At 37.8% G+C, this 16636-nt stretch overlaps 1 protein-coding gene across 9 annotated transcripts in view; it reads left to right on the plus strand.

The window, feature by feature from the left end:
* Nucleotides 1-16636, plus strand: part of KAT6B (lysine acetyltransferase 6B) — a 119869-nt gene that overhangs the window by 91766 nt on the left and 11467 nt on the right. The window lies entirely within an intron of this gene.

Here is a 16636-nt window from a genome sequence, read left to right on the forward strand (position 1 = left end):
ATCTCTCTGTGGAAATGTTGAAGTTCGTCATTTCTTAGGGCTCAGTCATGCAGAAGTGGTAAGCATTGTGGATTGAGTCCAGAGAATTACTTTAAGCACAAAAGCTGTCCCACAAGCATTGCCACATAACGTATACCTGTATTGATGAGAATGGGGAGGGTGGGTTTATATGTTATTGCCAGCAGTTTTGAAACAAGCTCAAAAAACTGCATTGCATAAAACCTAGGATAGTCTTCAGGCATAATTTAAGGAGGTTGTGAAGAATATGAGATTTTCTTCTGTTCTTTAGTGCGATTTTGTTCTCCCTGCAAGTTTGGTAAAGAGCTGGTCTAGCGTGTAAAATCAGTTTTTCTGTGAAAGGGAAGACGTTTGGTTTTTGCTAAGCTTGAAGAAAAACATGAATATTGTTAAGAAATAAAACTGCTTATTTCTGAATATGCTCAATTCAAACAGCATTTTCTCTTCTAGGATCAATTAGTTATTTCAAACTTCGTCATGGCTCCAACACTTCAAAAGCTCTGTCTTCTGATACAGACAAAGGTTATTTTTGATTGAAAATTGGAATTTATTTTAGACAATTTTGGGCCCAGTTTTCTCCCTCATGTCCATTACTCTATCTTCGGTTTTTGCGGTGTCTTCAGAAGGAGTCAGGATTGAGCTTTCCATGTCTAGTTGCAGTTTGGACAGTGAGCTCTTCTTCTAGTTCCATCTTCCACACTGGCTTTGTGGTGCTTTGGTATATTAAGAAAGTTTGGAAATGTTGCTGTACCAAAAGATTGATTTCGTAACTGTTATCTCTGGTTCCTGCTATGGTGTTCCTAGGCTTTCTGCTTTAACAGCAGATTAGGTTACTGCTCTGTGGACACCTGAAAAGCAATGAGTTTTTGTGAAGCACCATGTTTGTGCAGTCATAAAAAAAAAAAAAAAAAAAAAAAATCAAGTTGAACAAAACTTGAAACTAGTAATGAACTAACACGTGGCCTGTCATTTAGGGCTGATAGATGATACTAGCATTTGAGAAAATGTCATCCCTGTTTTGAAGATAAGTTAACTTTTTTTAAATACAAAATATGTGTTGGAATTAAGTGGTGGAATAGAGTAAAAGTGCTGCCTCAGGTTTTTACAGTGGCTCTGAGAAAGTATTTTATCAGTGAAGGAAGAGCCTTGGAAAAGGTGACATTTTCTTTACTGCAGGTATGGAAATGGTGTTCTTTTAAGAATACTTGAACACAGAAACAATGACAGACTACTAACAGAAGCAGTAAAAGGGCAAAAGAGGTCAGAAGTAATGAAAAGACATATAGTTTTCTTCTTCATTATGATGAATTCACACCTTCTTTGCTGTGTAGCCTTAGCTTGTGTTAAGTAGCTGTGTAGACTTGCCTTGTAGTAACAGGTTGGGGGTGGGTAACAGATTTAAAACTCTGTATTCAGCTGGAAACAAGACACAGACCTTAAACTGAGAAAACTTGCATTCTTTATACTACTTTATAAATTAACTTCTGGAAAACAAAGCAGACTGGAAAGAAAAAAAAGGTAAAGGTGAATGCTGTAATGGAGCAAATCTATTAAGAGAAATGAGAGGAAGTGTATTCACATGTATGGCATGTAAATTCTGGTAGCTTATGGAACTGCTGGGAACCACTGCTGATACCTGCTTGCTGTTTAGAGCTAGCCTCAAGCTGCAGTGGGCTGTAAGTGGTTGGATCACTTCTTTGGTATGTGTTTATATAGAATTGATAGTCTAAATCCCTTAATCTGGTCATGGGAAGTAATGCATTGGCCAGAAAGTAGTCTCTTGGAAAAACTACTTTAAGAAAATCAGAAGGAATTTTTTTAAATGTATAAGTACTTTAATCAAATACACGTATGAAGTAGAGATAACATTTGAAAAATGAGGGTGTCTGTGGAATAATGAACTCTTTCTGTAAACACCCCTTAGACTGTTCTTTTCCAAAGTCTGGTGTTAAGATGTTTTATAGTTTGCTGTAACAAATAACTGAAATATAGCGGAAACACAATCTACGAATAAACACACTTTGAAAAAATCTTGTTTACAGTTATACTTTGCTATGCTTTGTAAACAGAGTTGAGATGGGCATGAAGTGGGACCATATATTTTTTTAAGATAAAATTTATTTTAACCAAGAGCATTTCAGCATTCCCTTTCTTACATTACAATCCTGAAAGAACTGTTTTGTTACTGCTGAGGTTGTGGCAAACAATGGAGGGTGAGAATGAGAGGCTGAGGACAGAAACAGGATTATTTTTTTTTTTTTAATCAGCTTTATTGGAAAAATGTATTCTCAAACTACACTTATGAAGTCAACACCACAAATCTAAGGATCTGTATAAAACAGGCCTGTGTTGTTTATTACCTGTGGTGGCCCATATTGAATTACTCTGTTTGGGTTTGGTTTGGGGTTTTGTGGGGGTTTTGTTTGTTTGTTTAACTACTGACTGACTGACTTGTGTACCCCAATACAGAACACTGTGTCAATCTTCTGGTTGTTTTTTGTTGGTGTGTTTACAGATGTATTGTGTCCAAATGAAAGGTTGAATTACCTGCCTTTTTTCTTTGAGGGAGTTGAAAGTGTCTGTCTGTGGGAGCTGTGAATTTGTGAGGGAGACTGAATGCTGCTGCTTATTTTATGTTCTTTTCTTGATGATTGATTATGTTGCTGACCTGAAGGCATGAGTTTGGCCTCTCCTAAATAACTAATAAGGAACATTCTGTCAAGCTGAGATTCAGATGAGGGGGGAATAAAGATGGATTTTGAATCAAGCTTTGTTGACTTAAGATTATTCCAAGAAAATCAGCCTTTTGGGATTTCTTGGCATCGCTTTTATATAGCTTCAAGACTGTGCATTTATCAGAACCGCAAAAAGAAAGCAGGCATGTCACTTCAGATACAGAAGCTAAAACTGTTTTAACTGAAGAGCATCCTTATTTCAGATAGCACTGAAAACAGCTAAAAGGCAAGGCCAAACATGGTAACAATGACAACAAATGTTTGTTGGACAAAGCTCTCTTTATAGGGCATTAGTGAACAGTAGAAGCCATCTGCTGAAGACTGGTGGCTGAAAACAGATTTAAATTAAGTAGTGCATCTTTAATGATCAGGAATTTCTACTTTTGACTTCAATGTGTAGTTCTGTTGCAGCAAGTCAGTGGACAAAGTGGGTATTTTGTAGCCTGTCACCCTGTTGTTGAGGCACAGTGAGATCTCACTTAAATGTGACAACCTTGTGGCTCTCTTAATGGATATCTTTCTTTTCCAGTGCCATCGCTTTTAACAGGCAGTTCTACCTTATTGTAAAGAAATTTTTTATTTGCTTGCTTACTGCTGTTTTGAGTAACAGTAGATTGCCATGTCTTGGGCTTAGCTTTTTGAAATGTGCTGTAATGGATGGATTTTTGTGTTCAGTGCTTGGTAAACAATGTGCACTTTTTTTATCACGCGGTTTCTGTATCTGCTGGCTAACCAGGTATCACCACGAGATTCCCTAATAACCTCCTTCAACTGTTGGTTCTTTCTTCTAAATCTTACTTGGTTAATTCCTTGTTCTGTAGCATGCTTTAGTAGAGCAAATGAACAGCAATGATTTTTTTCTGCTCACATAATCAAACGCAGTTTGCATCTTCTGTTGTGTCTTTTGGAGTGTGTATCATGACCACTTACCTGAGCAAATACAGTATTTGCAGTGATTTCCTAGATGTGCTTTTTGATGTCTCAGTACTGACTCCCCATTTTGCTTTCGTTCACTTTCTTTAGTACTACTGGGCTGTCTTTTGTGGGTATGAATAAAACAATGACAGGAAAAGCTCTTGGGCTCTGGAACTTGGTTATCTACTCAAACTTTTAAATACACTTTTGGTCCAGGGCATCTGTCACTTTCCAAGTGTGATAACAATTTTCCTGAGCCATGAATCTGGTGAATTAACAACAGTCAGGTTAACACTCTAGCTGAGAGTTGGAGCTTAATGCTATGGATGCCATCTGTCTGTGCTGGTTGGCCTCAGTGCCATGTAAAGGTTCTGGGCATCTTCAGTTTACTTGTTATATTAGGCATGGCCTCCTAGGTCCATCTTCCTATCTTGTCAATTGAGTCTAGTAGGAGTATGTAGAGCCTATAAGAAGCAAACAGGTGGTATTTTCTAATGAGCACATTTGATACATTTTTAACAATGGTATTCATGTGCTGTCAACATTAAACACCAGAAGGTAATGGCAGGTCTTAAAGGAAATTCATTCCGCAGTTACAGTTGTATAAACAATTTACTGTTCAGTGTCATTTATTTAATAATTATTAAATGTAGATTTAAATAATAACTTAAAACATTGCTTATAAAATCAAGAACAATCCAGCCTTGTTAATGGTCTTCTAAACTACTTAACCTACTGACAAATTTATTCGTCCCATTGGTAGTCAGGACTGATGCCCTCTGTGCATGCAAGTCTTGGTTTTAAGGGTACTTCAATTCCCTTTCTCCTGCTTATGATTTCACTCCGCTTACAAGTAGTCCATTTAGTACACAGAACCCCCACTCAAGGGGTTTGCTGGCAACTGGCACAGGTAAAACAAGTGTTAGCCAATTAATTCACTCCAAGGGTGCCTTTTGTTGGTCTGACTGTAATGCAGTCATCTTTACCTTTCCTTCCCTTCATGAAGGGCATTTGTTTAGCTCTAACCTCTTCTCTGAAGCTTTCTGTAAGGAACTAAAGGTTTGGGGCCCCCTATGTTGAGTTTACTTGAGGATGTGGAGAGGAATGAGAGCTGGCATTATTTCTTGTAACAATAATGAGAGAATCTTTGGCTTACTCTGTTCATCATGAAGAAAGCTTTTCTTTAACCAGACAAAGAAGAAAAGAGAATGTAGCAGGTTGTTCACTGATCTAAGCATCTCAAGTTACAGCTAGTCTTTCTTTATTTTATAGTGTTTGTGTGGATCTTGGCATTGGGGTACTTTGAAGCTGCCTCAAAAGTGCTTTCAAAGAGGGTGCTAACACCTATTTAAGGTCCTCTATCTTTGACTTTCCTCCCATTGACATAGATAAGAACAGTTCAGAGGCACACAGAATAGTTATGGAAAAACGGAAACATGAATTAGTTTTAGGAATCTTAAGTCTTAATAAGCTCACACTTTCACCTTGCCTATTTCTGCCTTCCACTCATGGTCATACCTCTGAACATGGAATGCTGAGCTGACCTAAGTGCATTGAGCTGTCCTGTCTGACTACTCAGCTGTTTTGATTTTTTCAGCTACCCTTTTGAACCGGTGTCTTCACAACTTGTTCACATAATTTCAAAACGAAGTATATGATGTTTTATAAGACAAAAGGAAGTATCTTAGGATAACTTGAAATGCTGGTTTGAGGGAAATCTTCACTTTAGATACTGGAGTATTATAAAAACAGTTACTAGCACTTGCTGTTCTTTCAGATCTCTAGTTTGATACAGAATGTTGCATGAAAACTTACGAGTTCTTTGTTTCCATACTAAGGGACTTATTTTACTTGGTTATGTTTCAAACAAAACAAAGTTTAATGGAGAAGTGCTTGTTTCCATCTGTCCGAGTCTGGTAATTAATTTGTGGGGGCTGGCCTTTAAAGAGACTGAGAAGAACTTAGAACATGCAAGGGCAAATAGTTCACTGGTTGCTTCTTTCATTCTGGAAAGATTCTCATGAATACATTTTCTTCTGACACAAATATTAACAAAATATAAATAGGAGTTGAACAGTGCTGATTACATAAGGGCAATCTTTTGAGCACAAACTATTGCTTACAGCTTTCAGATAAGCTCCATTTTATGACTAGGGGACTCTGAGAAGTAGATCTCAAGCTGTTACCAACTTCTGGCAGTAGTTTGATTTTGTTGTGTCTCTCTTGTCTGCTCAGGTTTTTCAGCAGTGCATTGGCATCTTTGAAGTGTGTATCTGGAAAGCTTTCATAAGTAACTTGATTCTGTCTCCTGTATGAGAGTTACTTCAGTGGTGTTGGGATACCTCTGCTATGTGTGGAAGCGTGTGTAAACGTTTATATGTGTGACTGCAATGTGCATGCGTAACTATGAATCTGAGCTTGACAGGTTTAAGTTATACAATGCATGAGGAAAAGCTATTATCCATATAAATCAGACTGAAGTCCAGAATGCTAGCATAGCATTAAATTCTCATTTTGCTGATGTAGTGTGTATGTTTCTAAATGAACTTCAGCTGTGAAGGCTACATTCAGTCTAAAGCTGAGGAAGGATCAGTAGATTAAAACCTGTTCTTACGATCCAAGCAACCTGCTCCTATTTGACTCCCATTTTTATGACATCAGTACACTGTTCTTATCCCTTTCCTACCCTCCAGCAGCTCTGGTCAGTGGTGATATTTTTGATCTGACTTCACTGGCAGGTAGACTAGATCAGTGGACTTCATTGCTGACTGCTTAAGTGCATAACATAATGAGGTGAATAACCGATAGGATCCAAATGCTTAACTGCATGTATTGTTGCTCTAATTTGCAATGCAGTTAATCTGTACAGCTGGTGCAGAGGTGCACTGTGCATTTGAGGTCCAAATGTTCCTGTTTATTATGTAATTGCTCTGGACCAAGCAATTAGTTGAAATACCTGTGAGTTTGTCATCTGTTATTTAAACAGCTGCAAGTGCATCTAGTTTAGAGGGCATTTTCATGCTAGATATAATACTTCCTGATAGGAAAATAGGTTTAAAATGGGCAGAAGCGCATCTACAGTGTTAATATAAAAAACACAAGTGTGTTGAACCTTCCCCAACCTTTGTCTGGATACAAGATCATAGATGTTCTATCAAGTTCTCCAAGATGAATCCTAAAAAATAGGAGAATATATTTACTTCTTGGTGAAGTTTCTTATAATTGTCTATCTTAACACTTCATGGAGACCTATACTTGTTTAAAGTATTTTTTTCACTTTTTCATAGCAGTAGAAAAACATACAAATGCAGTGACCTTTGCTGTAAACTCAGTGCACTGTAAAATATGATAGGGTATTTGTATTAGTTTCTTGTACTGAGCAATATTCAGACTAAATGGTAGGAGATGGAACAAGGTGTACTGTACTTTAGAGCTGTGTGATAGTGGTTAACGAGAAATAAGTTTGTGTACAGCTAATTTGGCTCCTAATTCAGCATGAGCATTTTGGACCACAGCATAGAAGGAGGGAGCATGTTGATGGATCCTTAGTTCAGAAGGTGATTGAATTGTGTTTGCAAACCAAAGACAGCCTGTGAAGTTGCTTGTCAAATAGGAAGTCTTGAAGTGAGGTGGAGTAGACTTGTGTCCAACTTCTTACTTAACAAACGTGTAGATAGCACCGATGACCAAGACATGCAAACCTGGCAGTTTAAGGGAACAGTTGGCCCAGAATGGAGTGTCCTGAGGGTCCAGAGAGCTGTTTGGAGGTGGCACAACCATGATGGTGATGTGTTACAGCCACCAGTTGGAATGACCACACTTGGCACATCAGAAACTGACTTGGACAGAACTCCTAGGGGAATAAGTAGACATCCAGGTCTTAGGCTTCTTGGAGAGTGGGGTTTGCAAGAGACAATTTGATTGGGGTGGGCAGGGGAAGGGGGCCCTGTTGCACTGCATTTGAGATCCCATTATTCCAATTTCTCAAGTCCTCAAGACAAAAAGGAGAAATTAGAGGACTGTGCTCTGTCATAGAGCTGTGACCTTGTTAGGGCTGCAGAGATGCAATGGGGTAGCTCAGAAGACTGGACTGCTGCAATAGATGGATAACTGTCTCTTCAGGAAGGACAGGTGGGGAAGCCAAGGAGGGAACGTTGTGCCCTACACAAAGGAATGACTTCGAAGCATGGAGCTCTGCTACCTGATGAGTGGTAGGCCTGTCAAATCTGTATGCCTCAGAATCAGAGGATAGGACAGCTATCACGAATAGTGTGGTGGGCATTTGTTATAGACAGCCTGATCAAAAAGGGAAGAGGATGAACCTTCCAAGCAACTGGATGACATCTGCTAGTGGAAGGCCCTTGTTCTCAAGGACTACTTGAAACACTCTTCTGGAAGGGCAGCACAGCAGGACACAAGCAATCCTGCAGACTTCTGCAGGGTGTTTGGGACAATATTTTGACACACATTTTGGAAGGACCAGCTAGGGCAAATGTTTTGCTGGATCTGCTACTTGCACATAAAGAGAACTGATCAGGCAAGTAGCAGTCAGCGGCAGCCCAGGCTGTAGTAGCCGTGAGACAGTAGGGCTTCAGATCCTGAGGGAAGTGAGGAGGGCAACTAGCAGTCTAAGGCCCAGAATTTTACCTTCTTTAGAGAACTGGTAAGTGGTATCCTGTAAGAGGCTGCTGTGAAGGGCAAAGGAGCACAGGACACGATCTCCAGAGGCAGTTTCTTCAAACTGCAAATATGTCTCATTCTAATGTTCATGAAAACAGCAGGCATGACAGTAAGCCAGCTAGGCTGCAGGGAGAGCTAGTGACTTGAAAAACAAAATCAGCAAAAGGTACTGGTATTCCTTACATGTGCAAGAATGGAATTAAGCCAAAGCTTGGTTGGACTTGAAAATGTGTGATGTGGGGAGCAACAGGAGGGCACTTACAAGTATGTGGACAGCCAGAAGAAGAGTAAGCAGAACATGGCCCTGCTGCTGAATGGAGTGGGCATCATATGACAACATGGGGGTGTGGTGGGGATTTCAGAAGGGATCTGAGGTACTTGGTACTTTCTTTGCCTTGGCTTTCACTGATAGGGCCTGTTCTCAGGTGTGGCAGAATTTAAGGAGCAGAGAGAGATGCCATCCATGATTAGAGGAAGATCAAGTTACAGACTACTTAAGTAAAATGAACATACACAGACTCATAGGACCAGGTGAGATTCACCCAAGGGAACTGACTGACATGATTGCGAGACCTCTCCCTATCATGTTTGAGAGGTCATGGCAATTAGAGAACATCCTTGATAACTGAGTGGTGGCAAATGTTACAGCATCTTGAAAAAGAGAAGGAAGAGTAGACAACTACAGCAATAAGTGAAATAAATGGATTTGTATTGTCACGATGTTACAAAGATGATAGAGCATTTGACTTCATGTAAGTCATGTAACAAATGCTAAGGTACCTCCAGATCTGCATAAATTCTGTCTGCAGGTATTTCTACATATGCTGTTTTCTGAAACTTTTGCTGTTAACATTAGATTAGCTTGTGGTAGGAGAACTTACTTTGGAAGTAAACTTTAGGAAGTTTGGAAGTAAAAGTGCTGTCAGCAGGCTGTCATTTAAGCTTTGTGTTGCGTAGATGCATTTTGAACTGGACTTGATGGTGTGGTACTCAACACTGGCAGCTTTCTTTAAGCCTATTTATAGGTCAGTGATGTATTATTATTGTTAGTATAGCTGAACAGGTCCAGAAAGATAAAATGGAGTTTAGTTTTGCATTGACAGCAGTTCTCTGTAGCTGTCCAGATTAATTTGATTGCAGTGGCCTTAGTGCATGGCTGGAGAGCAAGCATGTCCCTTAGAATGGCAACAGTGCTTCTGTCTGTTGTCTGTTTTGTCCTTGATTCACAGGCAGTTAAGCCATTTACAACTCAGCTGCTGAATATGTCTCATAGGCATACTGAAGCTGATGACAGTTTACCTTATTATGACATGCTGTATGTTGTAGCACCTCAGTAGCTGTTTCATGACTCTGTGAGAGCTGACAACCTGACAGTTGTTTTAAGCTATGTCATTCCTGTTTGTGAGTTGAAACCTGTTTTTAAAATGGGCTTTCTATGCATGCAAGGCTTGAGCAAGTTTGGAAGCATTTAAGTTTGCTTTTGTATTTTGCTGTGAGGTGAATTACAGTGGCAAGAGAGACTTAATTTTGGAAGCCAAGGTTAATAGATTTGAATTTGGTTCTTCATATGGTTTGTTCCCCACCCTGATTCTCAGTTATTACCAATTACAAGCATACTGTCTGACTCTTTGGGTTTAAAAATGATTGGAAGATTATTCAGATGTGATAATATAGTGTCATCTGTTTTGTGGGTATTTTAATACATAAGCAATAAATTAATGCTCTTGCAATGATACTTCTCCTAAATTTTGATCCTTTGCACTTTAAAAGGTGGAGAGTGTTTTTCTTCTGTGGAAATGAAATAAGGATTCACAATAGAAATTTTCTTCTTTGAAGCGAGGTACCATGATGATGATCAAGCAGTTTTACTAGGAAGCATAGAAGGTGATAGCCTAAAAAGCCTGAGAGGAAGCTGTCTTGATGAAACCCTTGATGAACAGAATAAAGACTTCCTATTTCCTAAGTCCACTCTTGTTCAAAGTCCAATAGGTTACGGTGGCAGGGTTACTGCTGAAAGACTCTTAGTAGTTATTTTCATCTAGGGACCTCTGCTACGTTGCATTTTCTCTACTCTTCTTGTACTCTGGAAGAGTTGCTCCTATTCAAGAGCTTTGTGTGTTATGTTTATTAATAATTCTGTGAATGTGGAGGGATGAAACAGGATGTAAACATTTCTCTGTAATGAGTGTTTGCAGTGAAGCAAAGTTCTGCTTCTTCTCTTGTATTAAACTACCACCAGTGTGGTTCTGTTTTTTGAAAGAAAGACTGCGTTTGGCTGCAGTTTTTCTTGAAAGTAAAAGCCAATCTAATCTGCAGATGAGTAAAAAAAAAAGTGAAGATCTAAGTTTGAATTACAAGATTTGAGTGAAGAGTTGTGTTCTCTGGAACAGCTAGGCTGATCCAAGATGAGGACTCTGGAGTACTCTGGTAGGACACATCCTAATGTTAAGATGTTTCTCTTTTTGGTTTTTTGGTTGTTTTGTTTGTGTTTTTTTTTTTTTGTAAACTGAGTTCTGTCTCAGTTACAAGAATGTAACAAACTTTCTTCACTAGTATTTGTAACTTTCTTATTCACAGAGATTAATAATACTGATTTCCTAGAAAGTAATATTGAACATGACTTCTTAAATAAGATCAGAACTGTGTTTTGTCTCCAGTGCATTATGTGATTGATATATAAAATGTTTCTAGATCACAGACTCTCAGATAAATTTCTCTTAAAATTTTCAGTGTAAATTCTTTCCAGCTTTTTGTAGCAAACAAAAGATCTGTCCTAGCTGAAATGTAGGACTTAAGGATCCCTACCCTCAGGGTCCACTTTGAAGACTCTTTTAATTTTTAACCTGCATAAGTGAAAAACAAATACGTGGATTGTTGCTAGTAGCATAGGAGAAAGGAACTGCAATTTTGAAGTACTTGTCCAGGTATAGAATGAGATTCAGTACTCTTATTTGCTGTTCAGGCACGTTTTTGCTGATATTATCTGTTTCTACTGAAGGCAATGTAATGCATTGCAATGTGATGCAATGAGGTGAAAGGTATTTTCGGAACAATAGTTAAACATCATACATTATGTCCTCACAAGAGTGAAGTGCCTCTCTTTGTGGCACTGTACTCAAAGAACCTGCCTACCTGTAAGCAGTGAAGTTCAAGGAATGGAGGAATTGTGTTAGATGAGCACAGTGTCCATTACACGTGGCACAGTGTCTGTGGTGTGTGGTGAGGTTGATCTGTCAGATGCCCTGTTAAAGAGAGCACGTGGATAGTAGAATACAGGAAATGATACTAGAGATTCAGCTGGTAGCATCTTCTGGAGTAGATTGTATTGAAACTGCCTCAGGATGCTCTGGGTGGGTTGTATTCTGGCTATGTTGAATTTTCAATAAAATGTACAATTGTATTGCCCATTGGAGATTGCAAGAGATTTTGTGTTACTTTTATAAAAAGAGGACTAATACACTTACTCTTACTTTACAAGGCAAATATAACTCTCTATTTCACCTTCTTAGCACCTACACTGCCACGATTCTTTATTTTTCAAAGTGTGGATGCTAACCAGCCAACTATTGATTACTCTTAAGCTAAACAAAGTAATTTTTGTATTTAATATAAAATACGGCATTTCTAGGATTGTTCCAGGGTATAAAGTTTTTTAAAGATAGAAATAGTAAATATAATTACATCAAAAATACTTGTCAAAACCTTCATATTAGCTAAGTTCTTTTGCTTCTCAGGTGAATAGGAAACCATTAATGACGTGTTCATTCAATCCTGTGCAATATGCATCCCACAGTTTAACTATTTCTGTGTGTAACTGAGCCACAGTGTGGCCATGCTTTCTTGCGTGCACTCAAACAACTGTAATTCAGACACCTACAACCAGGGCGCAAATGGGTTGGAGGGAAGGGAGGACAAGACTGAGGTTTTTGGTTTTGTGGTTTACTTGAATCAAGTTAAATTACTTGGCTTGCTTGAAAACCTAATGGCTTTATAATGATTGTGGTCAGTCCTAATTAAACACACTCAAAGAAACTGAACTTTTTTTAGCTAGATCTCTTTGACCATTCATCAGAAATGAAATGATAAATTGATTTGTTCATTGCTATAGAATTATAAAGCATGTATAGAGAGCACACAGATTGCAGGAGAGTCCTTAAAGAATATTTTCAAACTTCATTTGACTTCCTTCTGTCAATTTTAGTTTGTTCACTTGGTCTTTCTCAGTATACCAGTTCAATTATTTAGTGTCTTTATTTGCTGCTTCTTCCTATGCCACTGGCCTCTATGTAATCTGCGTGTCTGTCTTCTTACATGTTTCAGGGCTAGCCTGCCTTTGCTACCATGTTAGAAGCAAAGGGACAAGTCTGTTATTTCTTCAATAGGTAATAAAATTCAATTCAGCTGTCTCAAGCTAAATTTTATCTGCCTTATCTAAAACTGTGGAGTGATTTATGCTTAATATTAGAAAGCTAAGTAGTGAAGTTTGGAAATGTGTATGGCAGGAAAAGGAGGATGTGTCTTGGACTTGGAAATAAAAGAGACTTAGTAATGAAATAGCTGCTTACGGCAGTTTGTATCTTGAAGTATGCATAAAACTGCTTTTGTGCCACGGGACTGAAAGGGGGCTGATACGATCCTGATTTTTAGAAGATTTTCAGGAGAGAGCTAGGGAGATACAAGTCAGTTCACCTCAGGTCAGTACCAGGCATATTAGTGGACATGACAATAAAGACATTGTACACATAGGTAAATGCAGTGAATGGAGAAGGAAGATGGACTCTCTGCTGCTTGCAAAAGACAGTGATACTTAACAAATATTACCAAGTTCTTAGAAAATGCCAAAATGTGTGAGGATGATACACATCTGAGGGGTTCCATTTGTTTGGACAGAACCAGACTAATTCTGTTTGCATGTGAGTTTCACAAAATGGTTGCCTGTTTTAGTCTGTTCCTTGGATTTTTCTGTTGGCCACTGTCAGAACAGGGTACTACCAAGCTGGACCTCTGATCTCACGCTGTTTAATTTGTTTTAAGAGACAGAACTGAGCATAACAAAATCAGTAGTTAACTGAAAGTTGCTGGAGACTGACACAGGTGTATTAAAGTTATTGTTTTCACGTAGGTGTGTTGAGGACTGCTTTAGCTATTTCAGGGCAGTTACATACTGGGAATGCTGTAGATTGAAATTAAAAGATAGTCCTCAAGTTAATTTCTTTAAATGTATGTTTTAATGTCTGATTTTCTCCTAAATTTGAGTTGAAGGCATAAAATACATGTATCTTACACTAACTTTACCCTTTGTCAGATTGAATTTCTTCTAATTTTTTTGAATAAGATAAAACCTTATTGGTTCTGGGGAGGTTTGCGTGATAAAAATCAAAGGCTGTAAATCGCGTGTGGCTTCACTATGAAGGCTGGAGATAAGGCAAGAAATAAAAATCATTAATGGTATTTTGGCTGTTTAATTTGTGATACTATCACTCATATGTTGAGAAGATAAGATAGACAACTCTTTGTTGTTCTAGATTAGGTCTTGTATTTTGTTGTAGGGGGCTTTTTGTGTAACATACAGTCTTGACTTGTTTACTCTTGGGGGGGTGGGGAGGAGCTATATTTTGTCCTCTGAATGCTGCTGTTGTTCATAGTCTCAAATCAGGGGTTATAGTTTAAGGAAGTTCTTTCAGGTTTCCCCTTTGAGGCTATCCATTATTAAAATTAGGTAGACACAATGACACTGGGGCTATCTGTTTAACAGGGGCATATTGTACTCATTTCAGATGCTTCAGGATAGATACACGAGCTACCAAGATCAGTGTTTTTTATTTACCTGCAACTTAGATCAATTATTTGGCGTCTCTTTGGTAAGTTTAATTTAATAGATGTCATTCAAATCACAGAATCTGTTAAGAGAAACTTTCCATTCAGTGCTTGCTACGTGTAACTGAGACTGTTAACCTGTGATTTATATTTTTGATCCTACAAAATGTGAGTATCTTGGATAAGCATAGGTTATATTGTAGAATGGTAGGAGAAGGATACCGATAGATCACCTTGCCATGCAGGTGAAGGTTTCACTGCTTTAATGTAGAGTAAAAATATGTGAAAATGACAACTAAGAACTAGCCTCAAAGTCCCCAGCCATTGGAAAGATCTGACGAGCAAGGATATACTAGTAAAACTCTAAAGCTACTTGTGGTTGCCTAACTAATGATTCCAAACTCTTGATAGTGATTTTTTTATTAAGCCTCATAAAATGTTTACCAGGAAAGTATAGTTACAGCCCTGTTACATATGAGGAAAATGAAAGAGGGGGAAGAAAGTTCTTGTCGAAGTAATTTTGAAGTATAGTGAATTACAAGAATGAAATCCAGGTCTTGCAAACAGCCTACAAACACTTTCTATTAGTGCCCAAGTTTTCTTGAATGTGAAGTTGGTAGGTTAAACTGTGAAGTTACTTGAAGCAACTGTAAGTTCTCCTCATGGATTTATTTTTAAAATCTAGGTTATTCTCCCTCTCTTTTCCTGTATTGAGACTTCTATCCGTACTTGTACTGCTGCAGTTTTGCATGTTTTTCTATAGGCAATGACATCTTAGTATAAAATTTGTCTTTATATGTTGTGAACAAGTTGATCCAAAAAATCTTTCTTGGTGCAAGTGAAGCTTTGTCTAAAATTATGCAGAATAAGCAATATGCTGTAGGTCTCTCTTTGTGCAGTTGGAAGTAGAACAACAATTCTTTACCTTCAAACTATTCAGGATGCAATGTGGTTTTGAACGCGAAGTTTGGCTTTTCCTGTCAACAGCAGTTACATGTAGTACTAAGACGTATCATCTAGTTATAAAAAAATTTAATATGCTGCAACTTCAAATGTTAAAACACCTTCCTTTTCTTGAGTTTTAAGGTAGTGTTTCTTCTTTAAAACAGAATAAATTTACTTGCTGAGTTTCCAGTGGTACCATGCAGATGTAGGCAGGCTTTATGTAGGCATCTATGTGCTACATAGAAGTAGGCAGATGTGGGGTGGTATTCCTCCTGAAGCTCTGGCATTTTATCATAAATCATGCTAATAGATATGAAGGGTACACTACTTATTTCCTTATCTATGTTGTTAGTGATCACTTGGAATGTAGTAGGATATCTGCTTTTCTGTGTAAACATTTTTATGCAAACTGGAGGTTAGAGTATGAGTACCAGTGCATATGTATTTTCCAATACATATGGAAAATTCTGTTATGAACCTGTTGTATTGCCGCCATAAAAGAGAAGACCATTGTTTCAGGCTGAGTAAATATATATGTATGTCTGTATTTCATGGTTTTTTAGATAAACAAAACCCAGATATATTTGTGTGTGTGTACAGTTTGTATATGGTAGAGCATACAGCGAAATAAGGAAACAGCCACTGCTTCACTCAAAGCTGAACATTGATCATATGTTTTTAATTTATAGCTAACTTGAGTAGGAGAAACTTTGTGAAGAAGTCAGGAGGATTTGTTGAGCAAATGTGACATGGCTGTACTAGATATGTTTTAAAGCAATCTTTGAAAAATAAAAAGAGGGATTTCAACTTAAAAAAAAAAAAAAAAAAGAAGTATTTAAGAATATTGGAAGGCAAAAGAACCATATATGTTGGTGGATTCCAAATGACTTTGAGTAATGTAATTCCATAAGCATGATGTCCACGTCTGTAGTGGAATAAGCATTTTGTAAGCCTGGTGTTTTAAGGCCCATGTTTTGGTAGTGTTTGTAAAGGCATGGTGCAGAATATGTATCATGGAGAGATTAATTACTGTGAAAGGATACATTTTATTAATTGTGTTGGGTTTTTTTTTTTCCTTTATCCTGAAATAGTTTTAATGGTGGCAAATACCAGACTTCTTCTGCTATCTCCAAGCAGGTGTGTTCTACTTTAAATTGTAAAAGCTTCTTAAAGCTGAATGGAGTTAAAAAGGACTTAAAACATACATAGAATATAAAATGAAGGTGGTGTATTGTATAATAGCTGATCGGTTACTGTCTTGAAGACTGCAAAATGGAATTATGTGAATGTTCTTAAATGTGAATTAAGGGAGATTATTTTTTAATTATTTCTCCTAAGTAATTCTCCTAGTAGTTCAACTTGTGAATTATATGTCACCTCTGAAGTACAACAACTAACTGTTTAATCAAAAGCTTAGTCACCTGGAGCTTCTTGAAGAAAACTGACTTAACTGATACTACCCATGACACTTCCTCTTGAGATTCTTCTGAAAATTCTTGGCTTCAGTGATGTAACTCAGGTGTAAA

The sequence above is a fragment of the Aquila chrysaetos genome, chromosome 11 (genome assembly GCF_900496995.4).
Source record: "Aquila chrysaetos chrysaetos chromosome 11, bAquChr1.4, whole genome shotgun sequence".
Classification (NCBI taxonomy): Eukaryota; Metazoa; Chordata; class Aves; order Accipitriformes; family Accipitridae; genus Aquila; species Aquila chrysaetos.